Source organism: Lissotriton vulgaris, chromosome 7 (genome assembly GCF_964263255.1).
Source record: "Lissotriton vulgaris chromosome 7, aLisVul1.2, whole genome shotgun sequence".
Classification (NCBI taxonomy): domain Eukaryota; kingdom Metazoa; phylum Chordata; class Amphibia; order Caudata; family Salamandridae; genus Lissotriton; species Lissotriton vulgaris.
The window spans coordinates 1,755,083,867-1,755,106,399 of NC_141695.1; the positions used below are offsets into that span (position 1 = coordinate 1,755,083,867).

Here is a 22,533-nt window from a genome sequence, read left to right on the forward strand (position 1 = left end):
TTAGTCCGGCTTTTGACAGGAAGCCAATGAAGCTGGCGGATGAAAGGGATGATGGAGCTGAATTTTGGGATACCTAATAAAATTCTAGCTGAGGCGTTCTGTACCAATTGGAGCTTGTTTAGAACCTTTTCCTGTGCGTTGAGGAGGAGGGTATTACAATAATCGGTTCTAGAGAAGATGAGGGTGGTGATCAGAGTTTTACCTGCTGAGGTAGAGAGGTAAGGGAGAAGTTTCTTAATTTTTCTTAATGTAAAAAAGGAGGTGGATACTACCGCATTGACATGCTGATTGAAGAGCAGTCTGTCGTCAAACACAACCCCGAGATTTCGGACTTTGGTAACTGGTTGAGGTGGAGGACCCATCTCGCTAGGCCACCAATGGGGGGACCAGCTGGGCTCGAGCTTCCCAAAGGTCATGACTTCCGTCTTTCCAGAGTTCAATTTTAAACAATTAGAAGTCACCCAGGAGCTGATGGCAAGCATTCCCTCTCGAAAATTAGCTGCAACTGTGTCTCCATCATGATGAACTGATAGGACCAGCTGGGTGTCATCAGCGTAAGTTGTGAGACTGATGCCATGTGACTTAATCACCCTCGCTAAGTCCGAAACGTAAATGTTGAACAAGTTTGGACTTAGCGAGGAGCCCTGGGGCACTCCACACGGAAGGGAGAAGATGGGAGAGAAGAAAGGGCCTAATTTTACGGATTGGGTGTGATTGGCTAAAAAGGAGGCAAGAAGATCTTTAGCCTTGTGTTGGATTCCCATTGCTGAGACACGGTCGATCAAGGTGGCATGATCGACCGTGTCAAAGGCAGCGGACAAATCAAGCAGTATCAAAACTGCCGCCCCGCCTTTGTCTAAGGTCATCCTGATTTCGTCAGCTGCTTTTATGAGGGCCGTCTCAATTCCATGTCCTTGCCTGAAGCCGAACTGTGTGTCATCAAGCAGATGATTGGTGTCAATGAATTCGGATAGCTGTCTGTGAAGCAGGCGTAAGAATTTGACACATTTGCGTCCTAGACCCTTTCTTGCATCAAAACGCTACCCCTGCATACATTATACCTGGCGCAGGTATAATGTGGCGCAGGGGTTTACCTAGATGCATAAATATGGCGCGACAAGGCCACAAAAAGTGACGCACCGGCAGCGTAATAATGACGCACAGCCTCATAAATGAGGCCCTTAGTTGCTTTTTTTCTTTCCATCCCTAATCCAGTAGATCATATTGTACATCTTTCTTCTCTAGACTCTGCATTAACCATGACGGAGATCCAAACAGCCTTTCCCAAACTTTCAAACTTTCATTTGCTCCAGGTCCAAATGGGTTTTCGTTTGAGTTCTACTACCAATTTGCACATCATTTAAACCCCATACTATTACTTTGAGTAAATATTTTCTTACTGAAGGTAGTGCACGTGGCACGTTTTCTGAGGCTATGTTATGTTTGCCATTTAAGAAGGATAAGGATCTGTCCTTTTCATAAATACCAATTATAAAATTTTTAGGAAATTATTTGCTTTACGCATCAATCAAGTAAATCCAGACCTAATAGGTACACAGCAATCAGGGTTTTCATAGGGTAGATATATCTCTGATAACTCTAGAACATTTTTGTTAACATTCTTCACATGGCCTGAAATTCCACCGCACCCACAGCTGAAATTACTCTGGATGTGGAAAAAGCCTTTGATCGCATCAACTAGGATTTCATCTTTTGGGTTTTAAAATGGCACAGTTTTAGCCTCCACATTCTCAATTATTTTCTTATTATACTCTGCACCCCCACCTTTTTTTCCTTTCATGGTAAGTAGTCACAGTACTTTCCTTTGCATTGATGCACCAGACAGGGTTTTCCATTATCTCCCCTTTTATTTATCTTATCTTTAAAAGTCATTTTTTTAAAATCTGCAGTTCCCCTGCTTTTTCCGGTTATAAATACAAAGGCATTGATGGTGAATTGATTACTTATGTGGACAATATTTTGCCTTTGTCTCAGATCCTCAACATTCAAGTCCTGAATATTTTCATCTATTAAATGAATATTCAGTTGTATTGGGATAAAAGCTTAACATGGACAAATCAGTAGTTGTGCCACATGACATGTTTAAAGAAACTGATTTTACCTGGGACTCTACGTATCAAATGTTTAGGTATTTCATATTCCAGTTCTATCAAAGATACTATTAGGGGCTCATTAGGATGACGGGCGGACTTTGTCCGCCCGCCATCCTATCGAAATTTGGGACCGCCCGCCATTAGGACAGGGGTCCCGTGGGGGGTATTAGGATGTGCCCGCCACAGTGGCGGGCACATCCTGCATTTATAGCATTGTGGCGGGCGGTGCTCTTTGCACCGCCCGCCACAACGCCATAAATGCATAAATGCATTTGCATAAACAAAGCGGCAGGTACCGCGCAGTGCCTGCCGCTTTATTTATGCAAATGAAAGGGGGTACCACAGGTACCGCCCGTGTGCAACCCCCACCCCTCCTTCACTCTGGGGGCCCACAGGGGGCCCCCAGATTGATAACCATATGCCTTTCCATGGTGGCAGGCATTAGAAAAAAGGCCTCCTAATATGGCAGGCGGTGTCTGACAGATACCACCACCATAGAAACCCTTTTCCGCTCCGGTCGCCTTGCGACCGGGGGGGAAAAGCGGCAGACGGTCTTTCCGTCCGCCACAGTCCCCCTGCCATTCTAATATGGTGGGGGGAATACTGGAGAGGATGTCCGGCGGTTTGCCCCCGCCAGGCCAGCGGTGGCTACCACCAGCCTGGCGGGGGCAATCCGCTTGACATCCTAATGGGCTCCTTAGTATTAATCAAAAAGAGGTTAAAGCTAAAATTTTAAATCCATCAGACTGATGGTTTCCCCTATATTTGTTGTGTTTGGGAAAGCAAGCAGCCATCAAACAATGATGCTGCTAATTATTCATTTTTATTTACTTATGCTGCCCATTACACTCCCGCTTACATTCTTAAAATCTCTCAATAGTTTATTGAAATGTTTTTTATGGAATAAGTGAAAGGCAGGTATTTCGTTACCCAATTTACAGCAACACAAAGAATATGGAGGAGTTGACTTTTCGAATCTTAAGAAGTATCACTCTGCTTTTACCCTTAAACAGATTTGGACATCCGGCTCTCCTGACCCCCATTGTACACCTGCAATTTGGAGGCAATTGGAGGAATCTCATCTCACCTTTATTCAATTAGGGTCACAGTTTACATTTCACAACGTCCTTTGTCATTACTCTCACCGGTACTCACTAACTCTATTTCTTTGGCCACAGCTCCAATCCACTTGATCCAACTATCCCACAGAAAAATCTTCAATATAAGCCTATATAACCGTAGGGGTCAAGAGGTGTGGTGTCCTCCATTTGCATAGAGGCCTCAGGATCTTAAGGTGGGAGTGCCACAGGGCTCCGCTCTGAGCCCCACATTTTTCATTGCATATCTCAGTCCCGTGGCACACTTGGCTGAGACCCCAGGTGCTAAAATCGTCTCATATGCGAACAACACCGAATCGCTTTTCCTCTGGACAGGGATGAAACATCCCCAGCACAAAAATCAGATCTTGGCTGTAGGAGGTTTTCCAATGGCTATCACATCAGCAGCTTAAGCGTAACGCGAGCAAGACTGGGTTACTCTTCTTCGGTTCGAGATCGCAGGAGCCCTGGCAGTCCTTCTGGCTGAAGGATGCTCCCTCACCCTAAATCACACTAGTTCAGTTAAAAATCTAAGCATCGAGTTTGATAATGGGCTTTATTTTTTAACACAGGTCAATGCAGTAATAAGGACCTGCTTTGGTAGGCTGCTAATGCTCATGAAGTTCCACCATTTTATGTCCTTTTTTGATAGGAAACTGATAGTTCAAGGTCCGGTAACATCTAGACTTGACTATAGCAATGCCCTGAACCATGACCTACATGAGTATTTGATCAGTAGGTTGCAGGTGGTCCAAAATGCAACTGCCAGAACGATACTAAGCTTGCCTCTGAGAATGATGTTCCCCCATATCTCAGAGATTTGCATTGGCTTCCTGTCAGGAAGAGGATTACCTTTAAGACCTTGTTGTTAAACCACAGAGCTCTGCATTAGTCAGGAACAGGGTACCTATGAGCGAAAATATGTGTTTATGCCCCCTCCAGACGTCTACGCTTAGCCAATCTCTTTTTAGCCAAAATTCCTCAGATTCTTAGGTCTGGAACAGGGGCAGGTTTTTCTTTTTTGGGACCTTCTCTATGAAATAAACTCCCTCTGGAATTGAGATGCATCACCCCTCTGTCCTGAAAGAAGGCTTTTCTTGAATAACTGATTCGATTCTCTCGATCCCTCTGTTTCTCCACTGACAGTGCAGAGCACCAGGACACTCTTTGGAGTAACAGTTGTGCATCAGAAATGCTTTTTACAGTACATTACGTTGCATATGCTACACAGAAATCATCAAACTAAATAACCAAGGGCCATATTAGCAAGAAACTGCAAAAAACATCGCAGAGCGTGCTTAGCGCAAACATTTTCATCGCCAGCTATTGATGGAATATATTGCCACGCTAACGGTGGATTAGCAAGAATTAGCGCTATGGTGATATATATTCCAGTGATAGCAGGAGGGAACGGCCAACATCGCGACAAAACCAGCTATGTTGGATGGGGAAGGGGGAAAACCTTGCTGATACGACCCTGTGGTTGTATCAGCATAATCCACCCCCCTATGTTAGGTATTGGTAAGTCATGAAAATAGCAGGTGTTAAGAAACCAGCGATGACCCTGGTTAGCGTGACTTTTTACGTGGTTTACCAGGGCCAGGGCCTCCTTGCTACTAGGCGATAGGCCTGGTAGCGGCTGTTTATCAGGTCTGTTGGTTGGGTATGCCCACTTTGCATGTCATTAGCGATAAATATTGCTGACATGCAAAGCGGCACCCAAACCTGACGCTTTTGTCAGAAAGCTATTGCTAACTGCTGTTAGCGACAGCTTGCTGATAGGGCGACAAAAAAATCACTGCTTTAGCGGCAAAAAGTTACGCTAAAGGGGCGATACTGCCCTTGCTAATATGCCCCCAAGTTCTCTCATGGAAAGACTTGATACACAAAGGGATTATACCCATATGTCATATATTCCTATGACATGGGACCCTTCTCGAATTTCGTGGTATTCAACAAAAAGTCTGAATTTCTTCATAATATGCTGCTCAATACGAACACCTTAAGGCAATTCTCCTTCAACTTTTTCCCAATCCCCTATCTTACATTCCAACACTCAAACCTAATTTTCTATTCTCAATTTTATGAGGGCATCCTACATCCACAAAGCTCTACATAATTCACCCACTGACAGACCAAACTCTACTGTTGAATTACAATGGGACCATTACCTATACCAAGCTCTATCTCCCCATATCTGTACAAATATTTGGTCTAAAATTCATTTCACAACATGTTCAGCCTGTACACCATAAACATATTTGCTTTACAGCAGACTTGTTTTTTATCACTATATCTCTACATCTGCTAAAACTCTTCACAGATAATTAGTGCTGGTCATGTCGTCAGGATAATAATGACAGTCTACTCATTTTGCCTTGTCGTGCCTAGCCGTGCCTAAGCCAAACCACGCCCCCCAGACCAAGTGCTGCAATCGCCGAGCACCGAGCGGGAGTAAGGAGCAGGAGCAGGAGCGCGGGGACACGGAGCAAGAGGACACGGAGCAAGCCTACTACAGCCGGATACCAGCGGCAAGCGGGCAAGCGGGCAAACCGCAACAGATTTCCTCCCCAGCCTCGGATCATTGCGGAGCCCTCGGGGCGAGGCAGGGTGAGACGAGGGGAGCGGGAGCGGCGCGAGCCGGAGGGTTCGCCGAGCGCCACGAGACTCTGCACACGCTCCTGAAGCAGAGAACGCCACTGACCGCCAGCCCCAATATAGCCCCCTTTTGAGCCCCCATTTTTGCAGACTCAGACTTTTTGCAGACTCTGAATTTTAGCTGGATCAGTGAATTCAGCAGAGTCTGCAAGGCAAAACCTTGTGAAACTTCGGACGCCCCTAAATGTGTAAGCTGGCAATAAAAAAGGGCGTTTAATTGAAGCACCAGCCCTCAGAAGACCAAGCACTACGGAGAAGTCGGAGATTTATTAAACACGACAGAAAGTATAAGTGTGGCAAGGCAGCAGGCAGAAGGCAATTAAGGCAGAACAGAGGTAAGTGAACAACTTTTAACAAAAGTAAAAATTAATAATCAAGAGTTACCACCTTTAGTTGAACAACAGTTTTTTACCTAGAAATGGTACCTAAAAGAGGGCAAAATTACTGGATGAACTAGGAAGGAGTAAATCATTGGAGGGCTCAAAATCTCTGGATGAGAGCCAGGAAAGTCATGTATCATCTATGGATAATAGTAAGGGGAGACGAAAGAAAAGAAAAGTCAAAAGAGCAACGAAGAATGCCCAGAAGGAAAAAAGAGGCTGCAATCAAACAACTAATAAACAGAAAGAGAACACGGCAGCGTCAAAGTCCATAAAGGAGTTTGTAGGCAAACACTATAAATCATTAAACCCAGCAATAACATCGGATCTAGATGGAGAAATAGTGGAAATTGGCGGAGAAATTGGTGAAAATTCAGGCTTGCCAGATGAAAATCAAAGACGGTCAGATAAGGGAGAACACCAGGAAGAAGTTAATCTTGACACCGAAGAAGAAGGGGTGAACCGCAAATCCTTAAACCAGACACTGCAGAGCCAAAATCACCAAATCTCGGCGCCTCGACTATCATCATCACCAAAGATGTTCTCACTGTTGTCACCAGGAAATGAAGGTCACAATGGAAACGAAGGCCAGAACCAGAGCGTTATCTGGGGAGGCGCGCCAGATCAATTCCAACAGCATCAACCACTGCAAAAATCCCCAATACATCAAGAGAGCTTAAGGACAAGTTACCCAGTAAACCCTGTCAGAAATACTACACAGGACTCGGTGCTCTCTGAAACTCCCACATCTTCGCTGATGGATCTAATCTTGTTACTTCAGAAGGCGCTTCAAGGAATCCTGGAAGTAACTCTCTCAAACAACGGAGTGATGAAAGCTCAGAAACAACATCTAAAGAAAATAGAAGAAGAACTCGGAGAAATAAAGAGCCAATTGCCAAGCAGGGTAAAGCCAACTGATACAGCCCCACCAATTGAGGAAAGTGACATGATAATACCGGAAGAAGAAAGCATGGTAATCCTTGAAAGATCGCCTAAACCCACAGAACAAACAGCAAAGGATGCTGCAGAGTCTGTGGACAATGTGTATATATCAAAAAGACCGATGCTGATAAAAAGGCGCGGGGGTACGTCACACTCGGGACCAGGAACAGGATAGGAAAATCCAGGCAAGTGAAACATGCAGGAATGAGAAAAGGGAAGGAAACAACGACGGGGGGGATGCAGTCAGGATTAAATGCCTCAGCTCCAACATTCATACCACATAGACTTACACATGAAGAGGCAAAAACTTCAAAGTCTCCAAAGACCCCGAGAGAACCAAGGAAAAAGCAGATTCGCAAGGAGGCAACTGAGAACCCTCCCTCCATCCGTACGACGAGACAAAAAGTAAGGCTAATGGATGAACGTGTTACTGAACAAAGGTCAGTAAGACCACAGGTACAAGAAGAACCCAACATGAGAAAGAAAGGTCGGCAAGTAGGGAGAACAATCGCCAGTCAACAGGCGCATGAAATAAACACGAATTTATATGAGAGAGATGATAACAAATGGCTATTTCTGGACCTGATACCAGCAGGGAGGAAAGAGAAGCCGACAAGAAAAACTAGTCCCCTGAACAGGGCACTGATCTTGACCGCATTTGCAAAATGCGGCAGTCTGAGGGGGATCAGTACTAAAGACCTCCAGCATGTTGGCTTTGTAGAAAACAGGCATGGAAAGGAAATAACAAAAATCACCCTTTATTCAGATCTGGTAAAAAGGGCAATCCAGAAAGCCTCAAATGAGATAACGCAACAGGGAATAAGGATTATCCCAGAGAGAGAAATAAAAACCTCCAAAGATAACAATTTCTTAAAACAGCATGCCGGGCTACAGAAGAGACAAGTGATTCTCTATAAAGAAACAAAAGGTGATCGAAGCTCTCTGAACGTTGTAATAGACAACACAGGGAATGATTCCTCATGGGGCAACTGGTCGTTACATAGCAATCTCATGGGAGAATGCAATGAAAGAAATACAGTGGATACAGAAGAAGAAGAGGGTTTGAGTGACGTTGAATAGGATGGAGGGGGTTCGCAAGAACTAGGTCTCTTAACCTGGAATGTAAATGGGCTAGGCAATGAGCAAAAATGGGAATATATAAAGGAATCCATAAATAAAGTGGACATTGCCTGCCTGCAAGAGACCTGGTTATGCGACGACACCCCAACCTTTGACGGTTACGCCAAGATACATCAGCCTGCCATAAAGAAAAATCGTGGGAGGCCCTCGGGGGGCTGTTGACATTGGTATCAACAAAAGTAATGAGGGAAATAAACTGTTGAATACAAAATGTAAATGGGTTCAATCAAGTAGAATTGAACTCATGACGGTGGAACTGAACTATAAAATGTTGATTTGAATGAATGTATACATGCAGTGGGATAATGGGGAGGAGTATGAAAGGGAAATGAGGTGTTTTAAAGAGGATGTAGACAGTACTCTAGAAAAATATCCCGCAGACATAATAATAATAATGGGCGATTTCAATCATAAACTAAACCCAAAAAGGCAGACCTTTGGAACAGGGAACCGTTAGAGGTATACGGAATAAACCCGGCTAGGTTCCCAGCTGGGGAAACTTCGAAACAAGACCTAGAACTAATACACACCTTAGGAGGCAAGGGTTTTCACTGCGTAAATGGGAGAATAGAGACAGACTCACCGGCAGGAAAAACGTTTATCCAAGGGCAACAGAACTGCCCAATTGACTATATATTCTTGCAGGCCTAGAATTTCTACCAGATTAGGGACTTTAAGTTAGAACAAAAAGAGGTGAGTGATCACAAACTCCTACACATAGTAATATCGGGGGGAAGGAAATTATAGAGACAAACAGTGATTACCTAGGAGGTTGAGTACCCCAAACGGGTGACGACACGTTTAACAGAGGAATATATGGAAAAACTGAAGGCCATGCAAACAAAAATGGCACCTGAAAACTGTGAGAATAAAAATCTGGAATGGTTTATTGGAAAATTAGAAGAAGTTGTTCAATGCTTAAAGATAAAATTAAAATGTGATAATCCCAAAAGGGTAAAACAAATAAACCGAGGTAAAGGGTTCTCTGTGGCGTGCCAAAATAAGAAAAGGGAGATAAGAGCAGTACAAAGAAGACAAAAAAAGAACTTTACACAAGAGAGACAGGAACAGCTAGTTAAGCAGAAAAAAGAATTCAAGCAAATGGCATTCTCCGCAAAAAGGATATACAAAGAAAAATGCTGGTTAGAATTATTAGAAGCCATAGAGAATAAAAATCTAAGGCAATTTTGGAAACTAGTAAAGGCTGCAGCTGGAACAACAGATGGAGAATTAAATTGTGTGGTGAGTGAGGCAGCATGGGAAGTGTACATAAGGGAACTGTACGGGGCAAGGACTCCCAGAGAGGAGGTGGAGATCAAAATATGGCAAGAAATCTCAGAAGACCTTTTATTTAAATTTAAATTTCATGGAGAACAAGTTGAGCTCACAATAAAATAACTTAAGCTAACTCGGGCAGCAGGCCCAGATAATCTTCCTGCAATAATTTTGAAGACCGAGGTTAAATGGTGGGCAAGATTCCTTGCCAAGATGTTCCAGGTAGTCCTAAAAGAAGGTGTAATGCCTCCAACCTGGAAGGGGGCCATAATTAGGCCAATCCACAAGAAAGGGAGCAAAGAGGCGCCACAAAACTACGGGCTGATTAATCTCCTAGATATAGGTGAGAAAGTGTTTTCTAAAATTGTACTGAAGCAATTGAATGCATGGGTAGACGAGTACCAAATAATTCCCACAGAACAGGGTGGATTTAGAGCGGGCCACTCTACAATAGACCACGGATTTGCTCTATGGGTGATGGCGAGGAAGTCGACGGAACAAAATGGCAAGTTATGCTGCTGTTTCGTCGACTTCAAAGCAGCCTTTGATTCTGTGGATCGGGCCTGCCTATGGGAGACCCTAAAGAGGTTAAATATTCCTAAAGACCTCCTCACTATAATAAAAGAACTACACAGGGAAAACTGGGGGCAAGTAATCAAGGATACGGTGGGTTCTCTGACCCCAAAAATACCCATTGCTAATGGATTAAGACAGGGCTGTGTGCTGGCCCCCCAGCTTTTCTCGATCTTCCTGTCAGATCTCCCGGCACATATAGAGGTGGAGGGTAGTACCAGCCCTAAAATGGATGGAAACAAGATACCCTGCCTATTGTACGCGGATGATCTGGTAATAGTAGATCAGACTGAGAGAGGCCTCCAAAGGAAGCTTAATGCCTTTAATACATATTGTGCTAGTAGATTTTTAACTATCAACCTGGATAAAACTAAAACCCTATGCTTTGGGAAAAAGATAAGCAGATTCAGTTGGTATATAGGTGATCTCAAATTGGAGACAATTAATGAGTACCGATACCTGGGTATATGGTTCGATAGGACTCTAAATTGGAATACCCATTTGGAAACTCAAAAAGCAAAGGCACTCTCTTCCATATGTGGCCTAAAAAGGTTTAATGGGGACTATGGTGAGATGTCACACCGACCAATGCTTAGAGCTTTTGAGGCAATGATCCCCCCTCAAGTTTTATATGGCGCAGAGATCCTTTATTTGAGCGGTAAGGGATCCTGGGACATGATAGAGGGGAATTGCATAAAAAGGCTCCCAATCTGCTATGATACAAGCCATCAGAACAGAAATAGGCACAAAGTCTTGGGTGATACTACCCAGATGGCTGTGATCAGATTCTGGAAGAGATTAGAAGACCCTGAAAGTAAAAAAGTAGCACACTGGTGATGCAAAGAAATTCAGAAAAGTGATCTAAAATGGGCAAAGGTCAGTAGGGAAAAATTGAAGGGAATCTGTAATTCATTAGAGATCGACTTGGACCTGGAAACATATCAAATCCCTAGTACCAAAGGTGATCTGAAGCAAAGGGGGAAAGAAGTTTCCAAATCGCTTGATATAGGCTATTTAACAAAGAAAAAATCAGTGGCGCATATGCTAAATGCTTGGTCCTATGAAAACTGGTTCCCCTACCTTGATAGATTACCCAATCGCGGGTTCAGGCAAGAGATCCTGAGGCTTCGAATTGGGATTAATCCATGGCTAATAAACAGAGACCTTAAAATAGAAATGTTAGATCAGGAAGGTCGCTGCAGGTGTAAGCTGGGACCTGCTGCATATCCTGTTAGATTGTCTGACACTCCTAGATCAGAGAAAACTTTGGCTGCGCCCAGTTTTTTTAAAATATGATATAAAAACAAGGTCGCAGGCAGCCAGCCTCTTAACAGAAATCCCCTCCATCGATATTGCAATTGCCCTCGGGAAATTTATAAAGTCTATCTTAAGTCTGTCTTAAGGCTGTCTTAAGTCTATCTTAAGTTCATCTTAAGTCAAACTTAAGACAAAATCCAAACTTTACTACTACTAAATACCTTCCGTGAATACCCATAGTAGTAAGTTTAGGATTTTGTCTTAAGTTAGTTCTGTGAATCGGCCCCCTAGACTTGGAATAAACTCGGGCCTGGACTGGTGCTGGAAAGGGTGGTGCCTTGATTGCTTGGACTGGGGAGGTGTCATGTCGCCCCACTGACTTCAATAAGAAAAATAAAATGATATAACACATTGTTATTGTAATTTTATTTTTCGTATTGAAGTCAGTGGTTTTAGGGGAGGGCTGGCCAGAGCAGGAAGATGAGTGGTTTTCACTCCTTTAAGTGCGCATGACTGCTTGGCTATCCCTCTCGGGCCAACCAAACACCCTGCGCACTTTGCATCTTCCCCACCATGCTTGCTTTACACAGCCTGGTGAGGAACATGCAGAACATCCCAGTTCCCAAATACAATGTTGCATTGCAGCATCAGGATTGGCTATCGGGTGCCCTGGCGCTTCCTGCTGCTGGCGGAGACAGAAATAAAAGGACAGTGAAGAGGCAATGGCCGGCTGGCCCAGGAAAGTGCTTTTTCCAATGTTGTTTTTGCATCATCCCCCCTCCCCACCACAGCGGGTCAGTAGCAGATGCCACTGCTGAAAGCTCCGGAACATTGTACAAGGCTCTCTTCAGTAAGGCCGGTAAATATATATGACTTTTCATTCATTATATGTACAATCTTGTGCTATTAATCAGGGCATCTCATTAAATAACAAAGGCCCAGATGTAGGTAATAGCAAATTACCGAATGGTAAATACCGAATTTTACCGATTCGGTATTCACTATTCGGTAATTGCTATGTAGGTAAAATATTCGGTAAATATACCGAATCTGTAAGATTCGGTAATTACCGATTCAGTAATTACTGAATCTGTATTTGCCATTGATTTCTATGGACCTTGAAGCCCATATGATCCCATAGCAAATACTGATTCTGTAATTACCGAATCGGTAAATTTATTGATTTTACAAGGGGGACAGGGTGTCACTTTGACACCCTGTTTCACCCCTGTTTCTGGCTTGTGTGCCATGTGACACGCATACATGCCCTTAGGGCATGTCTGTGTGCCACATGGCACAGGTGTACATGCACAGATGTGCATGTACACTGGAATTCGTTAGTTACCATGGAATAGTATTCCATGGTAAATAACAATTCGGTAAGGGCCTGTGGCACTGATTACAGTGCCACCTACATATGGATTTACAGAATCGGTAAATGTACCGATTCTGTAAATATGAGGCCCCCTACATGTCAAATCCCAAATACCGGTCGATAACGGCCGAAATCGGCCGTTGCCGACCGGTATTTGGCGACCTACATCTGGCCCAAAGTTGTTCAGTGTAGAGACCTTCCCAACATCAAGCAAGGGGTCCAAACTTCCATGAAAAGGAAGTTACTCTGCAATCCAACCAAGCCCTAAGACCTGAATATTCCTCCCAGGACATATCGTGTCAATACCTCTCAGATAATACACTTTTAGTGAAAAAGTAGATAAGGTTTTACAACAATCGTTAATACATTTATTTATAAATATCATGGGCACGTTATTTATTGCACCGCAGAACTGAAGGACCTATTGCGTAAGCTCATAACAATATAATCAAGCAGATGAGAAAGAGGAAATGAAACAGAGAAAAGCAACAACAAACCAGTGACCCACCAGTCACCTGCCCCCAGTGGCTAAAGAGGGGCTCTCTCACCTACAGCTACTGTCCCGTCTTCTCTGATATGACTCAGTCACTCACTGGTCTCCTGCATCTGCTGTCTGAGGGTGTCTCTGTCACTCACAGGTCTACCGCCCCTACTACCAGCTTAAGGTGGCTGTCACCTCTGAGTTCATTATCACTACTCTTTTACCGGTCTCTCGCCCCTCCTCCTCCCAGGTGAAGGTGTCTCTGTCACTCACCTGTCTCCTGCCCCTCCTCCCAGGTGAAGGTGTCTCTGTCACTCACCTGTCTCCTGCCCCTCCTCCCAGGTGAAGGTGTCTCTGTCACTCACCTGTCTCCTGCCCCTCCTCCCAGGTGAAGGTGTCTCTGTCACTCACCTGTCTCCTGTCCCTTCTCCCAGGTGAAGGTGTCTCTGTCACTCACCTGTCTCCTGCCCCTCCTCCCAGGTGAAGGTGTCTCTGTCACTCACCTGTCTCCTGTCCCTTCTCCCAGGTGAAGGTGTCTCTGCCACTCACCTGTCTCCTGCCCCTCCTCCCAGGTGAAGGTGTCTCTGTCACTCACCTGTCTCCTGTCCCTCCTCCCAGGTGAAGGTGTCTCTGTCACTCACTGGTCTCCTGTCCCTCCTCCCAGGTGAAGGTGTCTCTGTCGCACACTGGTCTCCTGTCCCCCTCCCTCCCTGGTGAAGGTGCCTCTGTCACTCACCTGTCTCCTATTGCTCCTAGGTGAAGGTGTCTCTGTCACTCACTAGTCTCCTACCCTCCTTCCAGGTGAACGTGTTTCTGTCACTCACCTGTCTCCTATTGCTCCCAGGTGTAGGTGTCTCTGTCACTCACTGGTCTCCTGTCCCTCCTCCCAGGTGAAGGTGTCTCTGTCACTCACCTGTCTCCTGCCCCTCCTCCCAGGTGAAGGTGTCTCTGTCACTCACTGGCCTCCTGTCCCCCTTCCTCCCTGGTGTAGGTGTCTCTGTCACTCACCTGTCTCCTGTTGCTCCCAGGTGTAGGTGTCTCTGTCACTCACCGGCCTCCTGTCCCCCTTCCTCCCTGGTGTAGGTGTATCAGTCACTCACCGGTCTTCTGTCCTCCTTCCTCCTTGCTGCCTGTCACTGGGGTGGGGGGCGGTGCTGGCTGACGCCCCCGAGACTCCACATCCCTCCTGGACTCACTCTCAGGCTCAGATTCTTCTGTTTACTTGTCGCACAGACACTCACTTCCTCCTCACTTAAGACTTTGCTCAGCTGGAGAGAGCTCCTGATAGGCCACCACACCCAGGCCAGTCAGTGTCTGCCTCTGGGTAACCATGGCAACCGTTTAACTCTCCCAGTAACAGGAAGTATTGATGAACAAGTGATCTCTGATTCAATGATGGACACCCCTAAGTCCAAACCAGTGGCACTTCCTTATTGCACCTGGGCCAGCCCTGTCCAGCAGATAAAGAGTCACCATCAATGCAAGTGGCCCCTGAGGAGTCCAAGGTCCCAAAAAGGAAAAGTTAAGCAGGAAAACATTTACTTGCTTGCTTTCAATATCTATTAAACCTTCAGACTTGTGTCAAGCCATCTGCTTTTCCGATTGGTCCCTGGGAAATCTTTTATTTTGTGGTTGCAGCACTCAGATGTGAAGTAGATTTAACCTGCTATTGACTGCAGGAGAGAGCAATGCACGCGCCATTATGCTGTGGTGGGTATGCACGCGCACACTGGACCTCACACCTGCTGGGTTCTTTGGTGGCCTTGTAGAAAGAAGCCCCCTCTTAGAAGGAAGAACTGGAGGAGGCCAGGCTCTTCAAACCATGTGCAGTGAAGGATCGGTGTCCAATCAATCAGTAATCTTATAAAGCAGAACTACTCATCCATGAGGGTCTCAAGGCGCTGAGTGGGTGTGGGTGGGTCTGGGGTTCGGTCCAAGGGCCAGGTTGTTCCTGAATTGCGGCAGCCATGGTGATTGCCTGAGGTGCAGAGGCGGGGAGTTTCAGGACTTCGCAGCGAGGTAGGAGAATGATCTTCCTCCAACCACGGTATTGCGGATCCGTGGGATGGTAGTGGCCAGGGCAAGGTGGGCAGAGCGAAGATGTTTGGTGGGAGAATAACAGGAGATGAGGTGGATGAGGTATGCTCACAATTAGGGCAGTATGCTATGTAGCACACAAAGACCCATATGCAAAATAAGGAATCGCACAATTTGCGATTCTTTATTTTGCAATTGCATTTAAGGAATCGCAAATTGCGATTCCTTAAATCCAATGTAGGTAGAACCCAAGTTGTGCGAATTTTGGCTTAAGGAATCGCAAAATACCACCAACTTCAGGTTGGTGGTAATTTGCGATTACTTTGAAAAAGGCACTTTTTGGCATTTTTCAAAGTGCCATGTGGGTCACATACAAGCCCTTAGGGCATTTATGTGGGCCACATATGCACACATGTTAATTTCACGGGTGAAAAGGGTGTCCTATTGGCACCCTTGCAACCCTGAAATTGCATTCTCAATTTGCGATTCTCTAATTGAGAATCGCAAATTGAGAATGTCTTCCCATTCATTCCTATAGGCCTTCTAGCCCATAGGAATGAATGAGAAGGTATTCCTTATTTGCGAATCTCAATTTGGAATTCGCAAATAAGGAATTGGTGGGATTCGCAAAACATTTTGCTAATACTACCTACATTGCGTTTTGCGATTCCCTAAAAATTTCAATTTGAGAATCGCAAAACACAAATTACCTACATATGGCACTTGGGGGCAGATGTATCAAGGCTTTTGCGACTCGCAAAGGCTGAAAATCGCAGAATTTCGGCCTTTGCGACTCGCAAACGGCCGTTTTGCGATATTTCACATGTATGAAATAATCGCAATTTATTTAATCGCAATTATTTGCGATTCCTTCTTTTGCATAGCATTTAAGGAATCGCAAATTTTGCGATTCCTTAAATGATATGTATGACACATTTTTGGTGTGCGAATTTGTGTAAAAAAATCGCATTTTACCATCAACTTGTAGTTGGTGGTAAATTGCGATTTTTTTCAAAAATGCCCTAATTGGCATTTGTAAGGGTGGCATGTGACACTCATACATGCCCATAGGGCATGTATGTGTGCCACATGCACACACATGTAGATTTGAGGGGTGCAGCAGGGTGTCTTTGAGACACCCCTGCACCCTTGAAATAATTCTCAAATTGCGATTAGCAAATTGCGAAATCGCAATTTGAGAATTACTGCACAATCATTCCTATGGGCCTCCTGGCCCATAGAAATGAATGGGAAAATTAGTCCTTAATTGCGATTAGCAATTTGCTAATCGCAATTAAGGAATTTTAAGGAATCGCTAAAAAATAGCGAAATTCTACATACATACCATTTTGCACTTCTCAAATAGCGATTCCTTAACAATCGCTATTAGAGAAGTGCAAAATGGTTTCTTGATACATCTGCCCCTAAGTGTATGTTATTTATGTATGTATTTCATAGCTTAGAAACCATATCATGCTGTTACAGTATTATTTAATAATACTATTCTCGCTGTACGCATTATACTTTGCATTCTGTTTAATGATTGTAGCAGTTCATATCTCTTGCATGAGAAAGAAGACTGTTCAATAAACCTTTTTATTGGAAACGCCAGTTTCACTATTTCTCTGCATCTCTGTAGAAACGAAGCATGCACGATTGACTGAGTGAAATTCTTATCTATTGTTTCCACGACGCTGAGTTCTGATGTTCTTATTCTTGGGGAAACAAAGTTGTCATTTTTATGCGGTTATCAGAAACTCATCCCTTCTTGTGAATTAAAAAAAGTTTCTAGTGATCTCTGAGCTAGCTGGCACTCACAATTAAGTTTAGTATTTTCGATAGAGACCTACTGACCTAAGTCCTACATCAAATCTATAGGATATCATATTCCAGTGCGCAGAGCCTATTGGGAATATAGGAACTACACTACAGGAGCTGTGGGTGACACGGTCGATGGATAGTGCTGCTGGGAGCTGTTGGTGACTGATGCTTGTCAATGGATAGTGCTGCTCGGAGCTGTGGGTGACCATGATGATGGACAGCACTGCTGGGAGGAAGGGGCGACTGGTGTGTTGATGGATAGCGCTGCTGCGAGCTGTGGGTAACAGGGTCGAGAGATAGCACTGCTGGGAGCTCCGGGTGTTGCGTGTTGATGGATAGTGTTGCTGGGAGCTCCGGGTGACACGTGTCGATGGACAGCACTGCTAGGAGCTGTGGGTGACGCATGTTGATGGATAGCGCTGCTGGGAGCTGTGGGTGACGCATGTTGATGGATAGCGCTGCTGGGAGCTGTGGGTGGTGCGAGTCAATGGATAGCGCTGCTAGGAGCTGTGGGTGACACGGTCGATGGACAGCACTGCTAGGAGCTGTGGGTGAGGGGGTCGATGGACAGCACTGCTAGGAGCTGTGGGTGAGGGGGTCGATGGACAGCACTGCTAGGAGCTGTGGGTGAGGGGGTCGATGGACAGCACTGCTAGGAGCTGTGGGTGAGGGGGTCGATGGACAGCACTGCTAGGAGCTGTGGGTGAGGGGGTCGATGGATAGCGTTGCTAGGGACTGTGGGTGACTGAGCAGGTAGATGGATAGTGCTGCAGGGAGCTGTGGATGACTGAAGCCTGACAGTGGGTAGATCGGCTGAGAGTTGCGGGTAACGTGTGTCGATGGATAGGCTATTGGTGATGGATGGCTCTGCTGAAAGCTGTGGGTGACTGGCGCATGTCAATGGATAGCTCTGCTGAGAGATGTGGGTGACGTGTCACTGGATAGCGCTGCTGTGAGCTGTTGTTGATGGAAGGCATTGTGGGAGCTGTGTGTGATGCATGTTGATGGATAGCACTGCTGGGAGTTGTGGTCAATGTGTGTCGATGGATAGTGCTGCTGGGAGCTGTGGGTGACTGACACATGTCAATGGATAGCACTGCAGGGAGCTGTGCGTCACTGATGCGTGTTGATGGATAGTGTAGCTGGGATTTGTGGGTGACTGTTGTGTGTCGATGGATAGAGCTGCAGGGAGTTGTGGGTGACTGGCGCGTGTAGAAGGATAGTGCTGCTGGGACCCTCATATATCCAGCCGAGCTGTGTTGGTCCCATGTGCAGTGCTTTGTGCCTGTCACAAGGCCTGTCTGCGGCACGGAGATGCTATAGAGAGTTTGTGGTGTCTTCATGTTGTTATAATGTTCTCTGTTATCTTGTTCCCAGCTCCTCAGCCAGTGTGAGTGTTCTGTGTGGAGTGTTGGTGTGTGGGCCATGAGGGGAGGCGTGGGTGCCTGGTGTGAGTGGTGACAGTTGGTGATAGGGTGGATCAGCCAGCAGGCTGCTCCTGGTAGGGCTGCTGGATTGGATCTACTCTACATTAGGATCTACTTCAATAAACCTACTAATCCACATCCTAAGGACGGGAGCCCCAGTATTACCAGAAAGAGACTTCCAGCAGGACGGGATAGAAGAGAGAAGCAGCTACTCGTGGCAGGAGGACAGATGGACAGACAGGCAGACATGGCAATGTAGATGACGTGTCCCTGAAACGGCAGGTGAGTCAGGAGAGAGTGCCTTGCAGACCTGTTTCTATCAGTGCATTATGAAGGGGTGGGGGGGTCTTATCTCAGAGGTGCTGCTGTCCTGGCGCAGGGACCAGTTAATGATCTCACAGGAGCAATAAGGAAGTGTCCCCTGAAGGAAGCAGGGAGCGCGAAGAACCTGCGACGTTTACATCAGGGTGCGAACCATGACCAAAGCCGGGGGAGGGGAGGGGGGGCAGTGAGGAGGGGCTGAGGCTGCAGTGAGGAGGGGGGGCAGTGAGGAGGGGGGGGGCAGTGAGGAGGGGGGGCAGTGAGGAGGGGGCTGAGGCTGCACTGAGGATGGAGGAGGTGGGATAAGAGACTGTAGTGAGGAGGGGCAGGGGGGAGGAAAGAGAGGGCGGAGTGAAGTTACACTGAGGAGTGCGAGGAGCAGGGCACAAGTTCCAAACAAGCATTGGCAAAACCAACAGATCTCCGCGCTCCGAGAACAATTGTTCTCGTGAATGTCAATGTTTTATAACCATATAGATTAAAGTAGGTATAAAACATAAGGAACACGACTTTACAGCTGACTCTGCCAGTTACATATTCTGCCGGCACCGGATTATTACGAGTAACGCTCAACGTAAGTGGTTCCCACAGCACAGGTGTGAGGGAGCCGGGTTCCTCGTTCTAGACTTACTCTGCAACCCGGGCCGATGATGTTTTAGCCTGTTTAGCAAGTGTGGAGGGGAGGAAAAAATCATTAGTGATAATATTTCAAATTCCCATGAACCTAATGGAACACAGACTCCTCATGTTAATAAATATGGAGCAGATGGATCTATATAAGAAAAAGTCACGTTTGCCAAGTATTCAAACAAGTGATGCCCTCTCTCATTAAAATATCTAAAATTCCAGGCAGGCCCTTCTTTTTACTGTAGATTTCAAGTAGCCCAGAATAAAAAAAATACAGTTTGGCTTCAACAATTGCAGGTAGAAAAGTGCTGGGCCAACTTGGCTAAAATTCAACCTCTTTAAAAGGGGGAATAAAAAATGTCTCTGTGGTACCTCGTAAAATTTACAGAGTAACATAAAGTGTAGCAGATCCTGTGGAGACACATCATCGCAGCCACAGGGCGCTAACACCTGTCCTCTGTTACATCCTTTTGGAGCGGCAAGTAACAAATGAAAAAGATCCAAACGAAACCTGGACAATAAAAAACGCTCATATGTGGACAGAGAACCCAGGAGGTAAGGCTCTGTCGATGGGTTGGTTTTTAACGGCAAAAAATTATATCATTTTATTATAAGCCAAAAATAATACAAACACCAAATATATGGGCACTAATACAAATGCGAATATTATTCAAGCGAGGCAAAGTGCACAGAATAGCCAATTCCAAAAATAAGAGACAAGTGATCATAGAAACCACATCCAGGTCCTTCTCTATTGATGGATGATGGACACAACACTATCGGTTTCTACACTACCTCTATCGTGGCATCCCAACTTAGCATTTCCCAGCCAAGCAATAGAAACGTGTCAGCACTTGCAGACTTCCTAACAAGCACACTCACGTTATGTGCCCACTGTTAAAATACAAACATATATCAATCATTAATATGCACACATTATATGAGCCTATACATTAAATATTAATTAATCATGATTACACGTCACACATATATAATTCTCCAAAACACGTACATTTACTACTTTAATTCTTTCACTTCACTTACACGGTATTACACTTGACGTTCTCATACCTGAATGTTAATGCAACAATGGATTATGTGTGGATGCAGACTAACCATGATCATATTGCACCCCTATAAAATAAAGAACAACATTGGTCTCTATTAAGTGTAATGTAAGGCAGGCAGATGGGTGGGGAAAAGCCAAACACAATAGAGGGTAGGGGTGTGGGAGGGAGGGTAGATAAGAACAGGGCTTAATTTGAGCTGGTGTTCTCCACTTCTCAGCACCAGCACTTAATTGTCACATGGCGCTTGTGACAGTCAGCCACAAGGTTGTCCTGTCTGGCTAATTTAGAGATCACCACAACAACAGTTAATTATTAATCCAATATACGTTAAAAATTACTAATCCCTGCTGCACAAGCCATTCTTATAGCTATGGGGCTTGGAATAGTCTACTTTTGCCACATTTGTAGGAGTGTAATTGTTAGTACTTGTTTTGTTACTATCATTGGCAGCGCTGGATAGGGCCATGTGTGGTGCAAACTGCTGTAGCCTCCCAGAAGGAGCCCTGGCATTTATTGTTTTACAAATTAAGCACTGGATAAGAAACAGATGAATGCAGAGGGGTGAAAAAGAAAAGCAGCAATATGGATAAGGGAGACGGTAAAACCGGCACTACATCTGTGACTTGCACAGAAAGGAGGCTTTAAAGAGAGGGAACATGCCTTTACAGCTGACTCTGTGTGCACTGCGTTGTTGTTTTTGTGTGCAAAACAATAAGTGCTGGAATGTTTTTGTTTACCATCTTTATTCGGCTTCCATAATTCATAGAAAACCATAAAAGCATAAATGAAACATGTTTAAAAAGAGCAATTATAAAACAACTTATTTCAATAAAAACATAATACCAGCAGTTAATTATGGTTAAGATTACCACAATGGTTTACACAACATTTCAAAAAACAGTCTACAGATTTAGCATGTAATTCATTATCTAAAAATTCAAGCATTAAAAACGCTGGACGGCACTGTCGAAGTCTCATTGTTCTTAATATGGGAACAATCCAACGTTTGAGCAGGGTATCATCAAATCTACAAATCAGTAATATATGAATTGACGATTGCAAGGCCATAGAATCGCACGGGCAAGGTGCTAGGTTTCTTGTCCAGTCATGTTGCTGAGGAAAAGAGATCAACCGATGAAAACTCTCAAATCTAAATCTTGTTAGCAAAAACTTTTCATACTGGTTCAAGTTAAACATTAAGGAGGGCTGCATAGAGAGACTAGTTTGTATCCCTAGCAAGGGTTGTACTGAGGGTTTCCCTATTTCTTGAGAGAGTCTCAGTTCACCTATGTGGGAAAGACACAGTTTTTTCAAATCTTTCCTTGGGACTTCAGAGATGGTAGATGGATCTGTAAAATACCTCTGAAGACCCAAGTCCTCCAGAAAGGATCCTACATAAGCTAACCATCCTATTTTCTCCCTATTATCCAATGTCATACATTCTTGGATGAGACTGCAAGTCAGTTCACACTGCGGTGTAGTCCAGATGCACCTCCATAGCATAATCGGTTGGATCTTTAAGATATCAGAAATATGATCCAGCCCTGATTCTACATGGCAGCCATATGTCGTGGTGCTTTGAGGGACTGCTAGTAGATAGCGCAGAAAGGAATTTTCTACCCTCTGTATGGAGTCCGTATTTGTGTGCCCCCACAACCCTGAACCATAGCTAGCAACACTTAAGCACTTTGCCTGATAAATGTTTAACATTTCCTGCGGTGGCCTCTTTCCAAGCTTCTGGGCAAATGCCACCAGTGCGGAAGTAGCCCTCAGGAACAGTTTTTTCCTGGCCTGTACGGCCGCCGTCCATTTAAGCTTAAGATCTATTAAAATCCCTAAGTAAGGATATGCGGTTGTACACTCTAAACTGCTGTTACTAACAAAGATTTCTCTATTGTTTTTCGGTCTAAGAACAGCATACATAACAAATGTCTTTTT

The 22,533-nt window shown here is 44.9% G+C and overlaps 1 protein-coding gene across 16 annotated transcripts in view; it reads right to left on the reverse strand.

Annotated features, from left to right (window-relative positions):
* Positions 1 to 22,533, reverse strand: part of LOC147706588 (cell adhesion molecule CEACAM5-like) — a 274,782-nt gene that overhangs the window by 244,429 nt on the left and 7,820 nt on the right. For 2 of the 16 annotated variants that reach the window (XR_015297677.1, XM_086933074.1), the window contains exon 1: positions 14,206 to 14,243. The exons of 1 other annotated variant lie outside the window; for it this stretch is intronic. The gene's annotated coding sequence lies outside the window, so the exon portion shown is untranslated. Of the gene's footprint in view, positions 1 to 13,565; positions 13,712 to 13,749; positions 13,788 to 14,112; positions 14,244 to 14,300; positions 14,575 to 22,533 lie in introns of those variants that run through there. 13 more of the 16 variants (XR_015297672.1, XR_015297673.1, XR_015297676.1 and 10 more) reach the window with 13 other exon arrangements.